The 15,000-nt window shown below is 28.2% G+C and overlaps 1 protein-coding gene across 3 annotated transcripts in view; it reads left to right on the plus strand.

Annotated features, from left to right (window-relative positions):
- LOC124956575 (growth factor receptor-bound protein 10-like) overlaps positions 1 to 15,000 on the plus strand; it is a 437,491-nt gene that overhangs the window by 42,943 nt on the left and 379,548 nt on the right. Inside the window, exons 1-2 of one of the 3 annotated variants that reach the window (XM_047512552.1) lie at positions 12,974 to 13,003; positions 13,895 to 14,017. The exons of the other annotated variants lie outside the window; for them this stretch is intronic. The gene's annotated coding sequence lies outside the window, so the exon portion shown is untranslated. Of the gene's footprint in view, positions 1 to 12,973; positions 13,004 to 13,894; positions 14,018 to 15,000 lie in introns of those variants that run through there. 3 annotated transcript variants of the gene reach the window in all.

A 15,000-nucleotide genomic window follows, 5' to 3' on the forward strand; every position in this document is an offset into this window, starting at 1 on the left:
TTTTTTTTCACATAATATGATTTATCTACTGTTTGCCTTGAACGTTTAAAAAGAATCGTATTATAATTTTGTCTTTTTTTTCTATCTTTTTTTTTTTTTTTTTTTTCTTTTTTTTTTTCGATTATTTCATAATCTCCGATTAATATTCTATAACTTACGTATAACTTTGAAAGTCACATAATTATGTATAATATAATGTATGTGTGTGTGTGTGTGTGTGTGTTTTTTTTTTCCTCTCTCCCTATAATCTTCTTATTTCATTTTATCGATATGAAAATTATTTATTAGTTCATCGTAGAAGATAATTTTTAATGTTCTTACAAGTATAAATCATATTTAATGATACTACGTTATAATATATACGTTCGGACAAGAGTTTACAGATTTTATGGGATACGAGGAGGAAAGTAAAAATATTTCACTTTATTCATCGTTTATGTCCTTTTCTTTTTTTTTTCTTTTTGTTCTCTTTTTTTTTTGTTCTCTCTTTTTTTTTTTTTTTTTTTTTTTTTTTTTTTTTTTTTTATTCTTTTTTTATTATTTTTACACTCGACGAAAGATTTCAATCTCGTTTCAAAGTCAACTTCGTTGCTTTATTATTATTATTATTATTATTATTATTATTATTATTATTATTATTATTATTATTATTATTATTATTATTATTATTATTATTATTATTATTATTATTATTATTATTATTGTAATATTCTTTATTATTATTTTTTATCCATTAAATACAAATCTACGTTTCCTTTACAATGGAAAAAATATTCTGCGTGAAAGAAAAGGAAAGGAGGAGGGGAAGAAAAGAAAAAAAAAAGAAAAGGAGATAAGAGGAAAAAGAAACTTTTACTTCGATATATTCGTTCATTTTGAGCCCGAGAAAAAAGGTCGGGTTACAGAAAGAGAGAGAGAGAGATAGATAGATAGAGAGAGAGTGAGAGAAAGAGAAAGAGAGAGAGAGAAAGAAAAAGAGAGAGGGTTAAGTAAGTCAATGCGTATTTTTCTCCCAAAAGACCAATTCTCCGTTTTATCTTAGTGATAAGAGAATATAGAATTTCATAGGGTCTTATTTATCTATACCTACGTCGAACCTAACTATAGAGGCTCTCCTATGCGAATAGGCTAATTAAGTGTGACAACGTACATACGTTAAGAGTCTACCAGTCTTATTATATTACATTGCATTATAGATAGTGTTCATCGAATGTATCATGTGTTTCGTTTCTAACGAGATCTAATGGATATTCCTGGTACAATAACTACCACGTGATATTGTTTACTCAGTAAAAAGAAAAAAGAAAAACGAAAAAAAAAAAAAAAAAGAAAATTTAACTAAAATACTATCGCGATTTAGTTAGATTTATTTAAATGACATTTTTTATAAAGTAAATAATAGACGATATCGACGATAAAAAGAGAGGGAGAGAGAGAGAGAGAGAGAGAGAAAAGAAGCAAAATCGAAAAATGTTGGGATGTGCGTGGACGTTAAAAAAAATTGTGCGATTGATTCGTATAATTTATTTTCTATTTATTTAACTTATTTATTTTTTTTTACTCTTCTCCTCCTTCCTTTCTTTCATCTCCCAATCATTTTGCGTCATCAATTGTTTACGTTTTTAAAATATATTATATACATTAGAGTAGCCTAAAATGCCTTATCGATGTTTATCTTTGTTTATATACAAACTATCTATGTGTTTTCGTAATTCGCGTGAAAGGACGTCGTAAGCAATAGTAATAAATAGTATATATATATATATATAGCATATGTACGTACATTAATAGATAAGGTAATCAAAAATATTATATATTTACCTAATATATATATATATATATATATACATATGTACCAGAATATTTAATCGTTCAAAAGTAACATTTTAGATATTGTCTCTAAATATACGATATCGTATAATGTCTTCGATCTATTTAGAAATTATCGTGATTTTATGCGTCGTGCTTTTGTAGTACTATTATATCTATGTATCTATCTATATATTTATGTATGTATGTATGTATGAAAATATTAACGTTAGTAGTAGTTTCTTGTACTTCTGTTACATAAGCGAACAGTCTCGAGAGAGCTACGTGTTCTCTTCGACGTTGTTACTCGTGCTATTGTCAATGTATCATTTAAATGTAAATTTTGCGTTTACTCTGCTTCCTTCATCTTCTGTCTTTACACTCTCTCTCTCTCTCTCCTCTCTATTCTCACTACTCTCATTACTCTCCTTTTCTCTCTTTCTCTCTACTTTCATTATTCTCTCTCTCTCTCTCTCTCTCTCTCTCTCTCTCTCTGTCTCTCTCTCTCTCTTTCTCCTGTCTTTTATCTTTCTTTGTTTAGCGCATGCGCATTAATGTGAACGATGACAAAATTGAGATAACCTTTAATCGTTAGTAATGTAATTATCATTTTTGTTAATAAGTAAGAGAATGAAAAAATGTAAGGTTACAAAGGGAAGGGTGAATGGGCTGTGGGAAATTTTTAGACAAAATATTTTATGAAATATATCCATAAATAGAGAAAGAGAAATATATTTTTTATCTTGAGGTATGTATATATATATATATATATATATATATATATATATATATATATATCAGGGTTGGCATTTAAACGAACATATTCTTGGTTTTAGAATGGTGATGCGTCAAATGCGAGGTGCAACAAAGCAAGCGAGGTCTTTTAAAACCTCTCAAACGAGCTTCACTCTTGTCTCTTTTACTCTTTTCTATATATATGTATATATATATCTTACTGTATCTGTCTCTATCTGTCTATCTATCTTTATTTTTATCTCGTAAGAACTTTATGCTCAGTTTCTTTTTGTCTTTTCGTTTTTATTCTACGTTTTGTCCTTTTCTATTTTCTATGTATTCTATTTATTTCTTTTTTTCTTTTATTATTTCTTTCTTTCTTTTTTTTTTTCCTTTTTTTTTTTTTTTTTTTTTTTTTTTTTTTTTTTTTTTTTTTTTATTATTATTTTTTGTTCTTCAATTTTTTTCATTTGTTTCCATGTCCTCCTCGAATGAAATAAGTTTCTCGTTTAGGTGTATTATTTTTATTAAGTTATTAAATTCACGTAAGATCTTATCGAGATCTTTTAAAAATCAATGGTATGTGATAAATCAAATCATTTATTTAAAATGATCTATCGATGATATTATTATTATTACGTTCAAATAGATTGATAACGAGTTAATAAAATTTGTAGAAAGTATAAAATTATTTTTCATTTCTTTTTTCTTTTTTTTTTTTTTCTTTTTTCTTTTCTTTCCTTTTTTTTTTTTCTTTTTTATTTCTTGATTTGCATTCGTTTAATAATAATGTTGTTAAATGATGATTTATTGGTGTTATCTAATTGATTTATATAATTGCGATTAGAATATTAAGAAGTTCGATAAGAAATATTAAAAATCATTGAAATATCGATTTTAATTGGAAGTCGATTAATATATATATATATATATATATATATATATATATATATATATATTCTTTTTTCTTGATTGCTCTTAAAAAAAAAAAAAAAAAAAAAAAGATTAATCTATAATCAACCTGTATAAAGAGAAAAGATATGAATAATAATTAACGTATATGTAGTAGAATATTTCATAAAATTTTTTCTTTTTTCTATCTTTCATATATACATACATACATACATACATATATATATATATATATATATATATATATATATGCAATATTTTTTTTTTTTTAATCATTTACAAAGGATCACCATTTCTTGTTAATTATTAACGTAGGTAGTTCGCATGGTATACCAATTTTTCCGTATTCATTAAAAATATCTCATTCCAGAGTTCTTTGCAGAGTTATACGAAAAAAAAAAAAAAAAAAAAAGAAAAAAAAAACAGGAAAAAAGAAAAAAAGAAAAAGAAGAAGAAAAAAGAAAAAAGAAAAGGAAAGAAGAAAAGAAAAAGAAAAGAAGAAGAAAAGTCGCGGCGAGATTTGTTGAATTATTAAATAATCAACATTTCTTTGAGATATTGACTATATAACGTTCGCACTTTAGAATTCAATCGCTATATAATATCATATCATGTTTGCTCGTGAGATATTCATATTCTTATTTATTTATTTATTTATTTATTTATTTATTTATTTATTTACTTTTCTGTTCTTTTCTTTTCTTTTTCTTTCTTTTTTATCTTTTTCTTTTTTCTTTTTTCTTTTTTTTTTCTACATTCGTTTCTCCTTTAAAAGTCCGCGCGAGAGATCAAAGAGGGAGTGTACAGGATCGATTCGTCGTAAGATTCGAGAACCAATCCGTATGAACGATTCGAGTGAGATAAAACGACGGGATAAATAAATATTCTCGTATTGCCGACGAGATAGATAGACGGGAGAGAGAGAGGGAGAGAGAGAGAGAAAGAGAGAGAGAGAGAGAGAGAGAGAGAGAAACGAACGACGTCAACTTTCGTAACTTTTTTTTCTCTTTCTTTCTTTTTTCTCTTTTTTCTTTTTTCTTTTCTTTTTTTTTTCTTCTTTTTCTTCTTCTTCTTCTTCTTCTTCTTCTTCTTCTTCTTCTTCTTCCGAGGGAACGTCGTTATCGTTTTCCCGTCTTCGATCTCCTCTAACAGTACGTATTAAAGCAACTCGGACTCATGTCAGAGCTAAACACGTTGTAACCTTTCGCGAGTGTCGTGACCCAAGCGTGAACCAGCTCGTAATCTAACAATTCTAGTAAAAAAGGAGGAAAAAAAAGAAAAGAAATTTCTTTTAAATACACTCGGTATATCGAGAAATGCGATTTGCTTACATAGACGTACGTTTTTCTTTTCTTCTTTTTTGTTTCTCTCTCTGTCTCTCTCTCCTTCTCTACTACTACTATTTATTACTACTACTACTACTACTACTACTACTACTACTTTACGAATAGAATTTTCTTATTTGCGAAACTCTTCGATTTTTTTTTCTTCTTTCTCTTTTTTTTTCTGCCTTTTTTTTCCTATTTTTTTTTCTTCTTTTTTTTTTTTTTTTTTTTTTTTAAATCTCCAAGCTTTTAAACTCCCATTTCTCGATCTAATAAGAATAATTAATGACTTATGTATGTATATATGTGTTTTAATCGAACAGGAATTTTCTAATCCGTGCTTCTTTCCGATTTTTTTTCCTTCGGAAAGAAAAAATAAGAAAGAAAGAGAAGAGAGAGAGAGAGAGAGAGAGAGGGAGAGAAGAAAGAATAGAATATAAAAAAGAAAGGGAAATAGAAAAATAAAAAGAGAAGTAAAAATAAAAGATATAGAAACGACGCTTCAATCGATGAATGTCGAATGAGATTGAATTTCGTTTCGTTGTTACGTAAAAAAAACAAAAACAAAAAAAAAAAAAGAAATGTATTTTTGACAACGGTAAGAAAAACGATTTTGTTAAATAATTCTCAACGATTGAGAATTATTTCAAAATTTTCAAATCCAAGATTAACTGAATTATGAATCCACGATGTTTTTATCTGTCGTGTGCTGTATTTTGAAAAGAAGCTTTTATTCTGTTTTTTTCCCCGTCCCCCTTTCTTTTTTTTTCTTTTTGTCTATTTGTAAAAAAAGAAAAAAATGAAAAAAAAAAAAAAAGAAAAAGAGCTCATTACGTTGATACACGAATTTTTTCTTTTTCTCGTCTTTAATGAACGACAGAATTTAATTTCATTTGGAATTACGTCGGAATAAACTTCTTTCTTTCTCTCTTTCTTTTCCTTTTCTTTTTTGTTTTGTTTTGTTTTGTTTTGTTTTTTATTTTGAAATAAATTTCCCCCTTTACTATCATTTATTATTCAAATAGATTTGTCCGAATCGTATAATATAGATATTAATTCATATGAAATATATAATTACGTACATATCGTATTTACGTATCGTCCATTAAAATGTGTAAACATTTTTCAGAGGAAAAAAATGATAGGAGAAAAAAGAAGAAGAAGAAAAAAAGAAAGAAAGAAAGAAAGAAAGAAAGAAAGAAAGAAAGGACAAACAATGGAAAAGAAATTAAAAATTGTTGAGAAATCATTCGTTTTTTCTGAAATAGAAATTGAAAAATAACAAAATGAAATCATCCATTATTATCTAAAAGACATGCGTCATAATTATTCGCGAATATCATCTTTTATACAATTTTGCATTATTTAAACGCTATATATATATATATATATATATATATGCTATTAAAGAAACATCTGACGTAAGAATTATTATTCGAAGCGAAATTATTATCCGAGATGTTTTATAATTCAGCGAAATTATTTTAGATCCAACCTAATCGTACATTTTCATTACACTCGTAAGATTCACTTAATCATCGAAAATTTCGTTTCTGTTTAAACGATAAATAAAGTAAATATTTACATATTATATTTTCACATATCGCGGATATAACATTGATAAGGTAAAAATATTTACGATAATAGGATTGTAAATATAACGTCGGAGATTTTCGTAGTTTCTTTTTCTTTTCTTTTCTTTTTTTTTTTTTTTCTTTTCGTTCTCTTCTTTCTCTCTACTTTTTTTTTTTTTTTTTTTTTTTTTTATTTTTTGTTCTTTTTCAATCTACCAAAAGCGTTTATCTCTTTCGTCGTCTTCGTCGATATGAAATCGTCGCAAATAGCCGCTAGCAAGATCTACTACCGCTATTGCCCTGTATCGTTCTGCAAATCCGACAGAATCATCAGGTGGTTCGTCCGAGTAATCTATCGGTTGTCTTCCCTTATAGTTTCCCTTTCTATTATTGTCTCTCTCTCTCTCTCTCTCTCTCTCTCTCTCTCTCTCTGTCTCTCTCTTTCTCTCTATCTCTCTGAATCTCTCTCAATCTCTATCCTTTAGGCAATAGATAACATTATCTATATATCTAATTGCAATAACGTTAATTAGGATTTGATATTTATCTGTATGTAAACTCAGTTAGAATATTGTGTTAGATCGGTTTAATCGGTAGTGACGTGTTATATCATTAGGAGACTCAATTGCAATTTGAGATAAATGAAATCTGTTGGAAAACATATCTTCTAGATTATGGTTCATGTGATCGTTGAACGATATTCATGACGATGACGACTACGACTACGACGACGACGACGACTACGACGATGACGACGACGACGACGACTACGATGGCTAACATGCTTGTTAACTTAGTGAAAATTAATTAGCGTGACAAATGCTTTTGATCTTGTTACGGATATGTTGAATTTTATCTTCGTATAATATCGCATTGGATTTCTATCTCTTGAAAATCGAAATAAACATATATGTGTGCGTGTGCGTATGTATGTGTGTTTGTGTGTGTGTGTGTGTGTGTATTACGAGATCGATAAGGATAATAACGACGAAAGGAAATGTCATGTAATATTTTCTATCGTAATTTTTTATTTTGCAGGGATATAAACGTTTGTTAAAAAAATTAAATTATATAAAAATTAATTATATAGGAATTATATAAAAATTAATTATATAAGATCAATTATAATTATAATAAATCAATTAATATTATATCCATCGATATTTTGATTATAAAAGTATCGATCGAAATATATAATATTTATCATATACAAACAGAGATATAATAATCGTCAATCAATTTATTTCATTTAAAATTACGTATCGTTAATTAAATAAGGAGAAATTTTTAAAGTGATATTTGAAGAAATTTAATTTAGTAATAAGGAAAAATAACAACAACAACAACAACAACAACAATAATAACAAAAAGAAAGAAAGAGACGAAAAAAAAGGAAGAAAGAAAGAAAGACAGAAAGAAAAATCAAAGTTTATTTTAGTTCGCGGTTGATAGAACACGAAAGAGTGAAGTTCTCATAGTTTTCGCAAGACTTTTCGCGAACGCACAAATTAATCCGGAAAACTTTTCGTTCGTTTCGTGTTCTCTTCGTTTCTTCTTCGAAAAAATTTCTTTTTAAGTAAGAGTGAATTACAGACCGTTTATATCTCTCTTTGAAAGATTATTAAAGTTATTATATACACATGTGTGTGTGTGTGTGTATCTGTCTGTCTGTTTGTCTTTGTATTTACCTGGATGTGTATTTGTGTGTGTCTGTATATATATATATATATATATATATATATATATATATATATATATATATATATATGTTCCGTTCGTTTCGCGTCCTCTTGATCGTCGTTCGAAAAATTTTCTTTGCAAGTGATAGTGAATTACATTCCGTTTATATCTTTCCTTGAAAGATTATTAAAGTTATTATTATGTCTGTCTATCTTTGCGTAAGTGTGTGTGTGTGTGTGTGTATGTGTATATGAGTATATGTGTGCCTACGTATGTATGTATGTATGTATGTATAAATGTATAGGATAAAGTCGATAATCGATAATTATTTTCTTTCTTGAGTTCTTTTTAATTTCGAACGAGACCTTTCATTTCTCTCTAATCTTTTAATAAGAATTTTTCCTATCGAATTGAACTACAGCTTTTAACGAAACTAAAATGAAGTATCATGAGATTTTTCGCTGACAATTTCCCTTGACGTATAACAATATGGAAAAGTGTAGGAGGAAAAAGAAGGGCGGGGGGTTGTAAAAAAAAAAAAAAAAAAAAAAAAAAAGAAGAAAAAAAGGAAGGAAAGAAAAAGCTGTGTTCTTAATTCGAGATAATTCTCAACTTCTAAATCTTTCGTCAGTAAGTAGTATGACGTTGACCTTTGTCCTTTTATGTAACTAACTAATTCTTTCCCGTATATTATATATATATATATATCTTTTTAACTTTGCCCTCGTGACTAGACTAAGTGAAAGGACAAAAAATTCTCTTGTCTGACGATTTTTTACTTTATTCTAAAAGTAGGAAGCGTAGGAGGGGGTGGAGGAGTAGGAGGAGGAGGAGGTTAAGGGGGAAAAGTGTTAGTACAATCACTCTTTTGAATTATCATATTTCTATCATTAATCATAATTTATATATAATTTTATAATATATATATATATAAAATAATTATATGATATTATATAATTTTAAATTTAATTTTTGTTTAAAAATTAATTAAATTTGATAAATACTATATAATTTAATATTAAAAAAATTTATAAATATAGTAATATTTAAATTTTATTAAAATTAATGAAAATTAGAATAAGATAAAAGTAATAAAAATAGAAAAATTTAGTACCAGTATCAGCTGTTAGACTATTTATTTAAGTTAATTAAATATTTCATATAATAATTATTTTTTAAAATAAGTTTAATTAATAATTAATTTATTTGATGAAATATAATAAATTATTATTAAAATTTTTTTAAATTTTAATTTCATGAAAATTATATAATAAATTAGGATTAGATACTCTATTATAATAAATGTATAAATATTATAGAAGAAATTAAATGATAAATCATTAAATTTAAAAGATTTGGCAGTATTTAAGATTTAGAGGAACCTGTATAATAATTGATGATCCACGATAAGATATACTTAATTTTAGATTTATGTATTGTTGTTTTTTTAATATTTAATTAAGTTAAATAGAAATTATAATTTATGAAGTTTAATAAAGTTTTAATAAAAAAATTATATAATATTATATATGTAATATGTATATGAACGAAAAAATATGTATAATATTTCGTTAATTTAATACTTATCGAATTTATCTGGCATACTGATCATACGATTTCAATTTCTCTCAATGATCGTGTGACGATTTGTAACAAACGTAATAATAGATAAAACTCTCGACAAGAGGAAAATTAGAATCGGCCTTGATATAACGATCGAATAAACACGTACGTATACGTACAAATAAATTGTTAGATTGATAGATAGTTAGATAGATAGATAGATAGATAGATAGATGAATAGATAGATAGATAGATTCGTGTTGCGATGACATATAAATGGATGATACAACCTGGTTCGATGTAAACGTTTAAAGAGACTTTTGACTAACCGTAACAATCGAAATATATACGTATTTATTCCCTAACCAAAATTCAGGGTTTCTCCCCATTGAAATTCGTTTTTTTCTTCCTATTTTTTCCTTTTTATTTTTTTTTTTTTCTTTTTTTTTTTTTTTTCCCCCCGTATAACGACCAATACGAGAACGTAGAGATAGTAGTAGAGTACGAGCAGTGACCCGCGTAAATTTGTCAGAGAAGTACTCTCGACGTGTTCGTCCCTTCCTGACGGAGGGGAGAAATAAAGAAAAAAAAAAAAAAAAAAAAAGAAGAAAAGAGAGAGAGATAGAGAGAAAAGAAAAAGAAGGGTCGTAGTCCTGTCAGATGGGTCATCGCAACTTGATATAGAAAAACAATATGCAGCAGGTGTCCGATCAAACTACATTCTTACGAAATTCATCGTAACTGGTGTTCGTGGTGCGAATTACAATGTGATTACTTCTATCTCCCCTAATAAAAAAAAAATAAAAAAAAAAATAAAAAGATAAAAAGAATAAAAAAGAAAACAAAATACTATGTCGAACTACTAGATCGCTAATAGATCGCGTGCTAATAGATTAACCCTTTAATTGGAAAATACAACATAAATATGAGTTATGGTAACAGCGTTCGTCAATCTTTTTTTTTTTTCTTTTCTTTTTTTTTTTCTTTTTTTTTTTTTCCTTTTTTTTCTTTTGGGCATCTTCATCGACTAATTTTGGATAAGGCGCGTTTGTAATTTATAATGGGATAACGCGTGTGTAATAAATTTGTTTGCGATAAGAATTAATTCGAAATATTTCTAATGTAAAATTTTGAAAAAGGGTCTGGTGTATTGAAGTAATCAATGTTGATTGTTTTAAGGTGATTCAGTAATTACGATATTTTCTTGCGAATTATCTAATGAAAATCTTATAGATATTAATCGATTCTTACGATTAGATATAAAACGATAGATTTTATTTCCCGTAGGTTGAGAAACTCTGCTATGATATAATACATAGATACATAGATACATACATACATACATACATACATACATACGTACGTACGTGTGTGTACGTATGTGTGTATGTATATGAACAATAAAATTTCCTTCTGATACACGACACGTACATTTAATGTTTTACTACAATGTTTTATAAGCTTTAAAAAAAAAAAAAAAAAAAAAAAAAAAAACAAAAAAGAAAAAAAAAAGAAAAGGAGGGAGGGGTATGAAAAAAAATGAAAACAGAAGAAACAAAAAGAAAAATAAATAAATAAATAAACGAGCGAAAGTAAAAAAAAAAAAAAAAAAAAAAAGAAAAAAAACTCGAAATGTGTCTCGTGTTTGCAAAACGTAAAATCTGATGGGAAGATAAATATCAATGACGTACACGTTTTCGTGTTGACCCATATTTTAGAATTTATTATAAAATTTTGATTTTTAAAGTGCCGACTGTCAAAATATTTTTTATTGTTTTATGCAAATCGATATGTTCAGTTAACTCTTCATAATACTTTTCTTTCTTTCTTTTCTCTTACTTTTTTTTTTTTTTTTTTTTTTTTTTTTTTTTTTTTTTTTTTAATAATACATCGTTCATCGTTCATCGTTCATCGGAATAAACATTATGAAATGTCATGAAACGTTTAAATCGTGTTATATAAAAAATAGAAATACTTTTCATCCTAGAAATATCATTATTCAAAAATAAAAAAGAATGAGCGACGATTCTCGGTACTTTCAAAGCGTTAAATAAAATTGCACATTAATTTTCTTATTAAATCTTAAATATATATATATATATATATATATATATATATATACATACACATAGTTACACACACACATACACACATACACAAATTAACGTTTTATCGTTTTATCGACGAACATTAAAAATTTAATTACATTTGCATATCAAAGGATATGCGAGTTATTAACGTTATTAATAAAAAAAAAAAAAAAAAAAAAAAAAAAGATTAATTCGTTTCATTGGAATTTAGCTCTCGAATAAAAGGCAAGGAAAGGAAGGAAGGAAGGAAGAAAGAAAGAAAGAAAAAAAAAAATGAAATAAATAAATAAAGAAAGAAAGAAAGAATGAAAAGAGAGGGAATAAAAGCGAGAGGAGAGGATGAAGAAGAAGAATTAAGAAAAGGAAAAGAGAAAAAAAGAAAAGAAAAAAAATAATACAAGTAAATAAATCAAAAAGAAAAGAAGAAAAGGAGAGAGAGAGAGAGATAGAGAGAGAGAGAGAGAGAGAGAGAGAGGGAGAGAGAGAGAAAAGGAAGAAAATAAAAGAAGAAAAAGTTTATAAGAGAAAGAAAGAAACGTCTGGTACGGTGTCGGCGGATCATCAATGACCCTTAGCCGAGGTCAAGCTCGGTGGATGAGGAGGAGGCGGCGGAGGGGGAGAGAGTAAGCGCGGTAAAAATTGGCGCGCGTGCCTAGCGCTCATGCGTGGGCGTCGCGACGTCGTAACACGATGATAAGAGCGGTACGGTAGCTACGACGACGCTGGCGTCGTTGGTTCACAGTGGCCAACGCGACCTCGGCCCGTAAGGATCTCCGTTCCGGCACGTCGTTTATTTTTCTTTTCCTTTATTTCCTTTCTTTCTTTCTTTCTTTCTTTCTTTCTTTCTTTATTTATTTATTTCTTTTTTTTTTTATAATTTTTTTTCTCCTTCTCTAACTCTCTTTATTTTATCTGATTTATATTAAACGAAACTACGGGACGCGACGTCGACGTCGAACGATTACGATTACGACGACGACGACGACGACGACGACGAGGACGACGACGACGACGACGACGACGACGACGCAGACAATAATCTTACGAGTATTTCATTTTCTTTTGCAACGAGTGCGCTCGGTTCCATTCGAGATCATCGACGTTTCTGTCAGAAGAAAAGGAAAACGTGTACTGAAAATAATGTGAAGACAAAAAGAATAAGAAAAAGAAAAAGAAAGAAAGGAAGAAAATGAGAGAAAGATAGATGAAGTGCGAGAGAGAGAGAGAAAGAGAGAGAGAGAGAGAGAGAGAGAGAGAGAGAGAGAGAGTGAGTGTAAGAGATAGAAATATAGAGAAAGAAAAAGAGAGAAAGAGAGTACGTATTCTCTTATTAATTATTTCTAATGTGTTATTCTTTACTCCCACCTTTTTTCTTTTTTTCTAATTATTTTTTTTCCCCCTACTTTTTTCATTTCATCGAATGTTGTACAAAATCATACATTTTCTACCTGTTACTTTGATATTATTTATTATTACTTTATGTACATACATACATACATATATATGTATATATATATGTATGTATGTATGTATATATATATGTCAATTTATTAATATACGTATATATTAATACTATATATGTATATTAATATACACACACACACACACATATATATATATATGTATATATATATATATATATATATATATATCGTTTGAGAAGGAAGAAGAAATAGAGAGAGATAGATAGATAGATAGATAGATAGATAGATGGATGGATGAATGGATGGATGGATGGAAAGAGGTTTCTAACGATATGAAATCATTCGATGTGATGCAACTTTCGAGAAGAACGTAACACCATGTCGTCCGATAGAACGATGAATTCTTATCGTTTAATAAGTGGTAGGGGTGATGACGCGGTGAACGAAGGAATGAGGAAAAAGAAAGGCAATCGATGCGCGTCATCCAATTCTTGTCGTCTCTCGATCAAACGATGTATACATATCATACATACATACATACATACATACATACATACATACATACATACATACATACATACATACATACATACATACATACATACATACATACATACATACATATGTATCATCCGAAGAAAAACTTGAAGATCTTGTTAGTTCTTTTTTCACACGTTCTCTTTCTATCTCCCTCTTTCTCTCTCTCTCTCTCTCTCTCTCTCTTTTTCTCTCTCTCTTTCTCTAATGTCATGTGAATGTTAGTAGTTTATGGTGATTTATAGTGATAGTGATGATGGTGATGGTGATTGTTATGATGATGGTGTTATTGGTCACTGATATTGTTTCTTATATTCTGAACTGTAAAATGGTGGTTCCGTTGCTGGCGAACAAAAATGGATTTTACGGTGAGACTCCTATCACGATTTATTTACAAAGTCTCGTGGATAAAACTCTTTGCCCTTTTGTATCTCTCTCTCTCTCTCTCTCTCTCTCTCTCTCTCTCTCTCTCTCTGTTTCTCTATGCGTATATGTGCCTGTGTTTTTCTGTATATGCTCGTGTTTGTTTATGTGTACGTGTGTGCCCATTCTCGTGTTCTTTCTTTCTGTCTTTTTTTCTTTTTTTTTTCTTGCCCTCTTTTCCTTTTCTTCTTTTTTCTCTTTTTCTTTCACTTCTTCTTCTTCTTCTTCTTCTTCTTCTTCTTCTTTTCTTTTTCTTTCATTTTCTCCCCTTCCTTTTTCCGTAGTCGAGAAAGTTCGTGATTTCATCCCGTAACGTTTATCTTCCCGGTTTTACTCGTTAAGCTTCGTATTAAACGTATGTATATGGTGGATAAACGTGTTAAAGAAATAGTATGTTAAATTTCGTTTAACCCTATTACGGCGAATTAATTAATTGAATAATATAAATTATTTGATTTAATTTATCGATTAATCATAGATATTTTTATCAATTGAAATTGTCGTGATCGTTTGGAAATATAATATGAATACGTGTTCCGTTTGCCATTTTTCTTATTCGGGGAAAAAAACTTCGTGAATTTGTCCTATCAGTTTCCGTCGCACGTACCTCGAAGATATTTGTGATCGTACGATATCTTTATTTTCTATTCTCTCTCTCTCTCTCTCTCTCTCTCTCTCTCTCTCTCTTTCTTTCTTTTTTCTCTCTTTTTCTCTTTCTCTCTCTTTTTCTCTCTCTCTCTGTCTATGTCACACGTAAACAATTACACAGTACGTATCATTTCGTACGATAAATGTATAAATTAACACTGTATACGTAATGTTTACTTTGATTTAATTTTTGAAAATTTGAAGAATGTAGAAAGTTTGGATAATTTGGAAAATGTGAAGACTTTACGGAAAACTTTTGAAAATTTGGTAAACTTTGGAA

The sequence above is a fragment of the Vespa velutina genome, chromosome 22 (genome assembly GCF_912470025.1).
Source record: "Vespa velutina chromosome 22, iVesVel2.1, whole genome shotgun sequence".
Taxonomy (NCBI): domain Eukaryota; kingdom Metazoa; phylum Arthropoda; class Insecta; order Hymenoptera; family Vespidae; genus Vespa; species Vespa velutina.